Raw genomic sequence first — 12,080 nt, 5'->3', positions numbered from 1 at the left:
TCTGATGCTACCGTGGGCAAAGTCGGAACACCACTGAACAGCAAAAGACTGATAAAAGACGTGGTGATTTATTTTTTCATGTGATTGTCAACTATCCAGTCTCAGTGAGTCTGTGCCTACAATAGCCTTAGATTCCTTGTTGCTTGGCTCAATCCGGCCATTTTCCTATGATCTCTCTTACCAAGGTATTTCAGCTTGCTGATCCTTCATTCACTGGATGTTGTTTCCAGTTTTTTTCCAACTCTACAGGCTGTTGTTTGTAAACAATTTCATAACACTAATTAAATTAACCAACCCATCTTTTACAGAAATCACCATTTTTCCGAAGTTTGACAGTTATATATGAGCAACTGTACAGACTTTCCTATCAAAGTGAGTGAATAACCCACTGTTCCACAGATTTTCTAGCCTTTTTAAATGTTCATTACAGGGATGAGGGCTCATGGCTTCAATTTGCTCCATAAAGATATCATCATTGTACTAGTTGTAAAAAAGAGTAAAGAAATATAGGCCATTTGAAACATTATTCATGCTTAAACAAACACAGCTGGACCAAGGTATACCTGAAACCACTCAAAATAAGCTGCTAGACTGTATGCTCTATGATCATTGATGCTTAACTGCCTATTATGAATTTACTATGGAGGTAAACATTCTTGATCAGCTCATGATAAGCTCTATAAAAAGACAAAAAGTCCAATTTTATAGCCTTCCCAGTAATTAATGAATGTCATCATGTAATTTATATCATGCCTCTGCATCATGTAACATGTAAAGTAACACTCTCATGGTTCACCTTAACATTGGAATATCTACAAACCCTTTGAGTCAAAACTAATTCAAAACTAAGTTACCTTACAATCCCATGGACTATCTTTAAAAAACAAAAAAGTTACTGTTTGTACCAATAATGTAAAAATTTAATTCATTTTTACAATGAAAGTTTTTTTTATTAATTATTCAACGTATGCTTATAAACTTATCAACAACTTCCCTTATGCATAATTAGTAATTTGTTTTTTAATCCAAAAATCATTCAAAACTGATCATGATGTAATTTTATTCATTCATTCATCCATTCACTCATTCATTCATTCATTTATTCATTCAATCATTCATTAATTTATACATTCACTTACTCACTTATTCTCATCTTCAGTAACCACTTTATCCTGGCAATGGTTGCAGTGAATCTGAAACCTATCCCTTGGTAAGATGCTAGTCTATTATAGGGCACCACACACGCACACACACACACACACACACACACACACACACACACAAACACACACACACACACACACACACACACACACACACACACACACACACACACACACACACACACACACACACACACACAGTTTTGTACCTAGAGGGGGAAAACAACAACAAAAAGAAATATAGAAAACCTAGGGAGAAAAAAAATCAACACAAAGATAGTAACTGTGTATTGAGCTGTAGTCCCCGAAGCTAGTATCAAAACTACTGTGCTATCTTAAATTCTTTTTTCAAAGTTATACTAACCGTAAAATAAATGCAACTGACCATACTATATCTGCAGCCATTATTGGTTATTATATTTACCTTTTTAAATGTTATTTTGGGTTTTGGTGGATGTATTGTGGATGTGCTAATAATAAAAATGATGAATAGGTGTTTTGTGATTATATACCTGGAAACAAAGCCATTCTCTGTAATCTCACACAACTTCACATTTACTAAAGTGATCAAAGGTGGCCCTTTTCATACTATAAGAGTTCCCACTACAACTGGGTTTGGTTTTGTATTTTTTTATTGTTTTAAAATCAGCTTTTTACTACTATGAGTTATAATGCTTATATACCAAGATACAAGAAATCATAATTTTGCCCATGCCCATTGGCTAGACATGTGCAGAAAGGCATCTTCCACTGCATTTCCAGTTTGTTCTTCTTCAATGAGATTTTAAAATACACTTTCCTTGCATTTATTCCAACAAAATAAAATGTATTGCTCATTTAAAAAAAACACTTTAATCAGTACAATATATCGGATTTTTATTTGTAAGATGGCAATCCCACCCATTTGAGGGTTTTTCCTTAAACTAAGTTGGATGCACATATTTGTATAGAATGTCTTTGTTTTCTGAAGCTTTACAATTAACCTTCACTGGCACTACGAGGTCCAAAGGTGTTGAGGTAAACCTACTAATATGCACATTTTTACCAATATACAGCAACAGATTGTAGTCTGATGTGTCATCTTATTTTTCCTTGCATTGGACCATTATTTCTGACCAGATAACATTTGTGTGTAAGATTATTTCAGCACAGCAATGACTTCAGGTTTAACTGAGAATTGAAAAAACATCGCCTAGGCTTTTTTCAATTTTCAAGTGTCGGGTATTGGTGCATCTGTGCCCACTGTAGTCCCAGATTCCCATTTTTTTGGCTGGCAGGAGTGGAACCTGATGTGTTCTTCTGATATAACCAGACCATCAGACCCTTTCAGCCTTTTCGGCACCAACAACCATGCCATGGTTGCTGAGGTCATTATTATCATTATTATAACTGAATGCTGGATTTCCCATTAACTTATTATGTAAGTGCCTTGTAACAAAATAAAATAAAATCATGTAATAACAGTAATATGTTTGGAATAAAATGATGATGATGATAATAATAAGCAGTATATAGACAGTTTTAATTCAGTGATTTTTATTTAATTTGTTGGCTGCAATGGCACACATGCTGAACTGTGTACTTTGGCATGTATCTGATAAACGTAACAGAATTTCAAAACCTTTATTTGTATCATAAATATAACAATCATATACTGTAATCAGGCAACATCTTGTTTAACCTATTCAAGTATTATTCTATGTAACATTTTATAGTCAAATTATTTATAGCGTTTTATCCAGGGCAGTGACAAAGTGACATGTCTGACATTTTTAAAAAGAGCCTGCCTTCTAGTGTGTTTACAAACAACAACAACAACAACAACAAAACAAGATTATACTTTCATTGTGTATAGCAGCAGGCTAAATGCTGTGAAAAGTAAACATTCTCTCTTTTTATTCGCCTTTTGTTTCCCCACATTGAAACGTAAGACATTTCCTTTGCTGCTGCAACCCAATTATTTGATATGTCTTAATAATAAATAGCTCTTATTGCTTCTGTGCAAAAAAAGAAAAAAAGAAAAAAACAAAAAGAAAAAAAAAAAAAAAGAGAGAGGCTCTAAAGGTTTGCCTTGCCTTGGCCTTAAACAAGTCTTACAATCTCTTTAAAAACAACTGATATTCTGCACAGTGATTTCAGGTCATTTCTTTCTTCGGCGGTTCCCTGCTAACCTGCACTCATCCTGCCAGTAATTACAAGATGTCTGACAGGTTCAGCGCCTTCTCGAGTCCCTCACAAAAGCGTGCGGCCCAGTTTGCTATTTTAGACATTTATTTTCATTTATAGTCTCTTCAAAGCGAAGGGACATCGAGAGGCTCTTTTGAAATGACCTAAAGACATTATTTCACTGCCATTGCTTTTCCTTTCATATTCTTGAAATTTGACAAGCAAATATAGGCTTATCCAGTGTTTATGTATCATCTTTTGACAGGAATCGAATAACGAGTTCATAATTTAATTACCTTTCCCCAATACTTCAGAACGTTCATAACTTTTTTCTCAATCCACCAATCAATATAAATAACATCTATAAATATATTCACAACCATTTGTCATATTCTATGTTTGATGTATTTTATGTGGTTGCATATTTATATAGTCAATTTTGAATACAGTGAAAGACACTGGATGCGTCACAAATATGTAAAACTTATTACATATTATGTGTGAATGCACCATATTGGTAATACATAGGCAACAGTTCTGACCCATTTTTTCAACTGCTGAAGCATGATGAAAAACACATTATGAAAATTTTCAAATGATGGCAAAAATGGTAGTGTGCATTATACACAGTTATATATCAGACATTACTTATGACTGTAACACGTTTAAATGGTGTTCCTGTCCTGCAGATGAATACATGAACACCAGGAGGCAGTCTTGTCAGATGCACAAACCACAGAAATCAGCTCGCCAATAACTTGCATAACAGAAATCATGTTTGTGTGATAAGCCCTGTGGCAGCACAGTTTCTGAAGTCTTATGTAGCCGGAACATCACATAACAACCAGTCTCATTATTGAACTGTAAAAACAGATTTGCTAAATGCCACTTCACATCAACATCACACCCTTCAAAACCCTATTCGTTCATACCTTGTATTTATTAAAATAAAAAAATAATCATTTAAAAAAGCAGAATCCAGTGGTATCTAGTTTAAAATTCCTGCGTGACAGTGCTGTTTAAGCCTGTACTGTGTGTCTGTGCTTGTGTAGGAGTGTAAATCAGCATGGGGTGTTTTTGTTGATGGTGCTTTGCATAGCATTGTGCCATGAAACACCTACACAGAGCAAAAAATCTCCCCTTATGCTCATGACACTTTACACATCTACAGTTATTTCGCAGTAATTATGCCCTCTCTTCTCTCGATAAACAATAAACAGTCATGAAGGGCAACTCATGCATTTCAATGCATACAATGAGCCTCCTACAATAAATCCTTGTGCAAGAATCTGTGTAAGAGGGCTGCATTTTCCCAAAGAAAATGAAAAAAAATATTTTTGTTCTTAAAAAAAATGTGGTCACCTCCATTCCATTGTAGAGAACACTACAATATTACTGTTGTACCTATACGTCCTTTATCGAATTATTATTGTAGATTCTCAGCTTATTTAGGTTAAAATTGCATTTTATGTGTTGTTCTTCAACATTATATGCTTAGGTTTAATATTTGCCTTTTCGTCCCTCCTTTTCTTTCTTAGTGCCTCTGTTTACCTGCATTTGCATACACATTTTGTTTAACATCTGTAGAAAACACCATTCTGAAGAGGAGAACACAACATATGTATTTGTTTTCAGATTGCTGCATAATATAGTTTACATTTCATTCTAATGGTTGATCAATAATACAGCCTACCAGGTGTGTTTATTTCATTTAAAACCATAAGGCAGAAGGAAAATGAACTGTCTGACTCTAACATCTGTCCTGGTTTAGAGCCGTCGTGCAGTGTGATGTGTGAATGACGAGACTGAGCAATAGGTAGAATGACAGAGCACGCTCGTACTGAGGGACCTTTGGCCAGCTGTGGCGCATAACACCTGTCAGGTGGCCTTACCTGCCCGCACTCTCCATCCCACCCAATCAGCCAGCGCACATCTGTCAGTCCCATCTCAGCATGGAAGAAGTGAAATACAGTGCACCGAGTACAGACTCAGAAAATAACCCACGTGTAGCGGAGCAGATTTTTACACACTGCTCGAATTCATCCTCGACAGCCTTCAGTCCTGCAGACGAACATCTGTTAGCTGTAGCTAGTTAGCGGAAACATCTTGCATCTTATTGCATACTGCTTTTGAAATGCTTTACATAAAAATCTCATAATTGTAACTACACTGCATCATTCGAAATCAAATGATGAAATTTGGCCATAACGCTGTTTCTGTCTAGTGTTTTTGTTTGTTTATTTGGTTTTGGATTATGGTTTAAAAACATGGCTATGGAAGGACATTATGAAGCCAATCCTCAGTAAGATTTTCAGAAATCTTTGTAATGTTACAGCTGAATATACATATGATGCTCTGTATTAGGTCTTTACCAAAATGTTAGAACCTGGTGCATCTTGTAAATTAAATTTGCTGCACAAACAATACTATTTTATATACTGTGCACTTTTTGTACTATATTGTGCCCTGACAATGGACTAGTCACTAACTATCCTACAACCGAACTAAATCTAAGTGGTTAACCATTGATTCATTTTTCATAACACCAGCTCTGACAGTTTTTTCGGCTGTAAATTAAATTCCAGGTTTAAATTAATTCACTGTTCTAATACCTTATTGTTTCTGCAGTAACAGCTCATACACAGGCCCTTGAATGCTAAACACTCCACATAATTTAAAGCTATGTATAGCATTTCACAACCCTTTTCTTTGTTGATTTTTCCATAGCAGCCCATCATGCCATATTTTTTATTCCCTACGTATAGGAATATATTGTGTGTTGTTTCACAAAAAAGGCATAACCCATATGATGTTTATTGTTGATTTCTAAAAATGGACATCAAGACAGTACACAGAAAGTAAAGAGGGACATGAGGTGTACATGCCACGGTGACGCGGTGAGTGAAAGTGACCAAGACGCTGAGACGCTGCTGCCGCTGTTCTGTCCTGCTGTAGTATCTCAATGCTAATTAACACTGATTACAGGGCAATTACAACACAGTTAATCACATCCTTATTAGTTTAGCCATCCAGAGAGACACAGAAAGAGACACAGAGAGAGACAGAGAGAGAGACAGAGAGAGACAGAGAGGGAGAGAAAGAGAGCGAAAAAGAAAGAAAGATGTCATGTATACAGTATGTGTAGACATGAGAGGTAAAGGAGAAAATGCTGTATGAGTGTAAGAGAGAATGTGAAAATGGTTGAACAAGGCTGCACATTTTGCCAAGACTCTGCTGAGTGTGCATGTGGCCACGAGCGAGAGCCTGCGACAGGTTTTTGTCCTATTTGACTTCCATGTTTGATGAAGCATATTTGCACATCTAAACATTGAATATTGCTCCTGAGCACAAATATGTGTTTGTCAGTGTGTGTGTGTGTGTGTGTGTGTGTGTGCATGTGCCTATTCCTCTGCTGGAGAGTGGGAGAGTTTTGCGAATGAGGTGAAAAAAGCTGTATTGAATGAATATTTATACTATTGATTGTTGAACTGTTTCCTCTCTCTCTCTCTCTCTCTCTCTCTCTCTCTCTCTCTCGCTCTCTCTCTCGCTCTCTCTCTCAATTGCTCTGTCCCTCCTATTCCTTTACTTGCCAGAGAAGGAGGTCAAAAGTCACTCCCTCCTCGTTGTCACAGTTGCCAATCACCTCCCATTCTGCAGCACCCGTTGCCCTAGCAACCAAGGGATTCAGTTGCCAAGCACCCAGAGCTATGCATGTAATAGTTATTTATATATTTATTTATATCTTTTATCTATTTATTCATTCAGTGAGAGCGAGGATGAATGCTCACATACACACAAACACACACATACGTACAGACACACAAGGGCACGCGCATGCACGCATACGCATACGCACATGCACACATACACAACACACACACACACACAGGATGTGTAAGAGGTACAAATAGGAGCTCAGGTGACTAATAGTCATTATCAATATAATAATAATGATGTGGACTGGAGCAAAATCTGTGCTATTTTTCTCTCTCTGTCTAAAACACACACACACACACACACACACACACACACACACACACACACACACACACACACACACACACACACACACATGCACTCATGTAAGAAGCTCTATCAATAACATAATATTTGCTAAATAAATAACACATTTTCCTTTCAGGGACCAGCCATAATCCTTGTTGAGACATTTGGGCCCCGCTAAGACACACACTCTTTTCCTCTCTCTCTCCGTCTCTCCTATCTGGCACGCGACACTACAAGATAATTACAATGGTCTGACCTATTGAGAAGTAGCTACTACTGCACTGCAAACAAACAGAATAGCAGGGGCTCTCACACATGCTGTGTGTTTATGTGTGTGTGTGTTTGTGTGTGTGTGTGTGTGTGTGTGTGTGTGTGTGTGCCTGGAGGCAGTCAGTGGCTGAACAGATGTGAGAAGAGCAGGTGGAAATATGAGAACTCTGCTCTGTAGTACAGGGGTGAGACAACAGCCCTACACTGTGCTGATAACGACCGGTTCTAATCAAATTATAAGCATTCCTAATGTCTAAAATGAATTTATAATGCATACGGAAAGATTGATATCTCAAAAAGATGTTGGTCTCTTTTGACAGAGAGAATTTCAACCGACCACAGTGATGTCTAATATCAGGCAAAAGACCACATGGTTTAAATTTTTATCTATTTTTAGTGTGTTCACGAAAATGATCACCAGAACATACACTAAATGGACAGAAGTATTTTCTACCACAAAGTTGGAGTCACACAATTGTATCGTTATGTCTTTGGGTGCGGGGGCATACCATTTTACCTTCATTAACCTGTTCCTTCATGACAATGCACCTGTGCACAATGCAAACTCCATGAAGATACAATATGATTTTAATGAATTGGATTGGAAGATCTTGAGTGGCCTGTTAAAGACCTGTTATAAACACCTTTGAAATGAACTGGAACGCTGACTGCACACTTGAGGCTGAATGATCACAAATCTCCACAGGCACACAACGAAATATAATGAAACATCTTGGAAGGAGAGTGGAGGTTACTATAACTGCAAATGGGGACTAACATTGGAATAGGATGTTTACAAAGCACAACATATTTGTCCATAAAGTGTATAATTGAATGATCTTTGAATCCCTACAAATGAATTCAATCTATTTAGTAATTCATACACTTATGTCATTTGTTTTTTAACTGTCACTTTTTCTCACTATGACCATTATTTTGTACACACATGACTGCGATGCTGGTGAGACCTGCAACTGAAATAACAAATGATAGACATAAAATTGATTTCACTCTAATGTGTTAGATCAGACATATGTTTTAGCTTTCTACTTCACTGCTGTATAGCCTGCTTATCATTTTAAACATTTAACACCCTGTTAATGTGTCCAAGCAGGAGTTGTATTATAATTTTAAAGTAATATACATTTCAAAACATATTGGCTTATAGTAGCTTATAAAAAGGTGCTGTTATACACTGTTTAAAATGGATGAAAGAAGCAAGTATGAATGTCAGTAGTTATATGCAAATACTTGTTCCTAAATGTGCTACACAATTGTAATAAATAGTGTGGTTTCAGTATTCAGATCGACATAACAATGATAAACATTGTATTTTTCTTAATAAGCTTATTCAGCTTTTCTTCATGACCATGAAAGCATGAATGCAGAACAAAGCATAGAAGTATATATTTGTTTATACATAATTGTGCAGACATCCTTGCCATTCTAATTCTATTGATAATTTTTGTCTACTATATTTTATATATTTTACTATAACATATCACGTCATAGAATATAATGAATGCTGGTTGTCAGGAATTACCTGGAAATTTTTTAAGCAAATTCCTTTTTCAGAGGAATTGAGATTCTCCAACATATTTAGAAAAGTTTAGCACCTAATGTTTTCATATGCTATGCATCTGTCACTGCTAATGTGTTTTTGAAAGTATTAAATTATTATTATTTTTTTTATTATGTCATACCTGATATAGACTTTGATTAGTTTAGTGGTGTGTAGTAGAAAATATTTTATTTAATAATTTTTAATGCATCTATCTATCTATCTATCTATCTATCTATCTATCTATCTATCTATCTATCTATCTATCTATCTATCTATCTATCTATCTATCTATCTATCTATATATATATATATATATATATATAAAAACGCCCACGGACACTTGGCTCTCAGGGGAGGAGGATAAAGTAGCATGGAGAATTCTCTTCCGCTTCTCTTTCTGCCTGAATATAAGCAGGGGTCTGGCTGCTGTCATGGGCCTGTCTGCGCCTGATCCTCTCCCTCCTCTCACGGCGCAATGGAGGATTTAGATAATCACATTACACCCCATTAAATATGATGCGACAGATAACACAGCCCTCACAATCGGAGGCACAACATAAGCAAACGTGGGAATGTCTTTCACCTACCCCGGAAAATTATATTCAATTCACCACTGCATTTCTAACAAAAGACCTGTCAAGGTTTTTCATTACAGTGCTACTGCTTTTCTAGCTTTGATCATGTCTGAGCAAAAGGTTAGTGTTAAATGCAAGAAATTACATGAAGAAGTTGCTGTTAGATGTAAGACATTATGTTATGTTGCAACAAGTAAGCTACTGTATATGGTCTGTATAAAGTATGTATATTGATCTAATAAACAGGGATAAGACCCTCCTTTTAGAAAAAAAGAGGCTTAGTAACCACACAGGTACTAACGTAAAATTGCCTGAATGGCTAGGACTGAGCTCCTGTCACTCAAACTTCAGATTTGACTCCTTCATATTTAATCCATCCCTGATCAAGCAGTTACCCAAAATGAATAAATCAATCAATTTAATTCGACATTTCTTTAGATTTTCATTTTCAAAACCTTTTTTACTTCTAGGGCCTTAAAATTAACATTACATCAATAATCTTATAAAAAAAGACTTTACATTCCATGTAAATTCTATTTGGTAATTACTATGATCATATTTGATTATAGATTAATGTTGTTTTCCAATTTGCTAACTACCGACAATCTACAACGTTAATTAAAATGAAATCTTCTGTTTGTGCATTGTAAAAAATATTGTTTGCAAATAATAATAAATGTAAAAAAAAGTGATATAATGCTGATATAAATTCCATTTATGTATCTATAAGAAAACCTTGCTAAAAGAATTGCTGTTGTGCACACGCATCTGATAGAACTAGTGATGCATTTTGGGATTTGGAGTCAGTCGTATGATAATCTTCTAATGCGAGAACGCTGGATGGTGCACTGCAGGCTTATATATCAATATTGAATATGCTTCAGTATTAAATTTCGCAAGTTTGCGTAGGCCGAATGAAATTACACAGCGTGCGTTTAGTTTGGGCCGTATCTATAATTGGGTTGTATTCGCTCTGATTTTATTTAGACCAAGTCTCAGCTTGAGATCACTATGACTTTGCGATTTCTCACTGTTAATACCATGTAAATATGCTGATGTTATGACGCGTATACAAAAGCTGCAGCGCTCCTGGCCAAGCCTTTCTTTTGATTTCAAACAGGCTGCCATCATGTTGAACATTGAATCCTCCACACATGCACAATAGGATTCTCCTGGTAGACTAATTCCTGGAGTGACAGAATGTCACCTCTTTTGTCTCCCTGCCTCTGGCTCCAGCGCTCACTGTTGCAGGCTGTATGAGGATTGGAGACTGCTATTGTGATGGATCTCTGGGCTTTGATGCAGCAGGCTCCTTATGGAGCTGCTCTTTCCCTCTGACCTTGTTTACCTCAGGCCCAGGAGCTGAAGCCGGACCATCTCTAGGCGATTCGCACACACGCAAACACACACTCACACCAACGCACACACATGCATTTATGCACACACACAGACTTATTGGATTTCCTCTCTGCTTCACGAGCTTTGATAAGGGCACCTGTCCACTTTAGGCTCCATCAGCACACAATAAAACGCATGATGCCATGCTGGATGATCCCAGACTTCTTAAGAGATGAAGCCCGAAAGAATATGGAGTGTGTGACTGAAAGAAAGAAAAATAGACAGAAAGAAAGAGAAAACAAACAAAAGAAACTCACCCCTGATACACCATCATGCTTTTTTTTTTTTTTATCTCTTTAATTTCCTTGGCTGTGTTATTTGATTTATTCCACCGTAGGCGTCAGATGAATACAGCTTCCTCTCAGCTACGCGTATTCTCAAGCAATAACATCGACATCTGTATTATCAACCCAAGAATACCCGTAGTCGAGACAGGAGCACAATACAGGGGCAAACGCCCTCCTTCACCTTTGCTTTTTTGGATTTCTCTCTAATCACTCGCTGGTTTTCTTTGTTTCATCACTCGTTGCTCCTGAGGCTCGTCTAGATGGTGGGAGGGCGGGAAGGATGCAAGATTTGGAAGCGAAATCCAAAGTCTGAAAAGAGGAGAGAAAGAAAAAGAAGGGAGAAGCATTTGTAAATTAATTTGGGCAATCCAATTTCTAAACATACTAATACCTTGAAGCAGCTTTGGGCCTGCAAAACCTTAATCCATTTTAACAAGTGAAGATGAATAAATATGTAGAAGCACAAACATCACAAGGCAAATAACACTGAACACATCTCCTTAAAAAATCTTTAAACATTATATAAAGAAAGAAGCATTGCACTTATTTTCTTTACAGGTGCGGTGAAATTTGCTGAGGTTGTAGAGTTGGAGAGGACAATCTAACATTTTAACTGGAAATGATTTGTTTTACAGGAAAAAAAAAAGCAGAA

The 12,080-nt window shown here is 36.6% G+C and overlaps 1 long non-coding RNA gene across 1 annotated transcript; it reads right to left on the bottom strand.

Annotated features, from left to right (window-relative positions):
- Positions 1–2,682: 2,682 nt before the first annotated feature.
- Positions 2,683–11,507, bottom strand: LOC310740605. Its single transcript, XR_014537693.1, has 2 exons — positions 11,399–11,507; positions 2,683–4,927 (listed from the first exon to the last, which is right to left on the bottom strand). It is a non-coding gene; the product is annotated as an uncharacterized lncRNA (long non-coding RNA).
- Positions 11,508–12,080: the final 573 nt, after the last annotated feature.

This window comes from Silurus aristotelis, assembly GCF_946808225.1.
Source record: "Silurus aristotelis genome assembly, chromosome: 17".
NCBI classification, from domain to species: Eukaryota; Metazoa; Chordata; class Actinopteri; order Siluriformes; family Siluridae; genus Silurus; species Silurus aristotelis.
The sequence above is the reverse complement of the archived record's forward strand: the minus strand, read 5'-3'. Positions and strand labels throughout refer to the sequence as shown.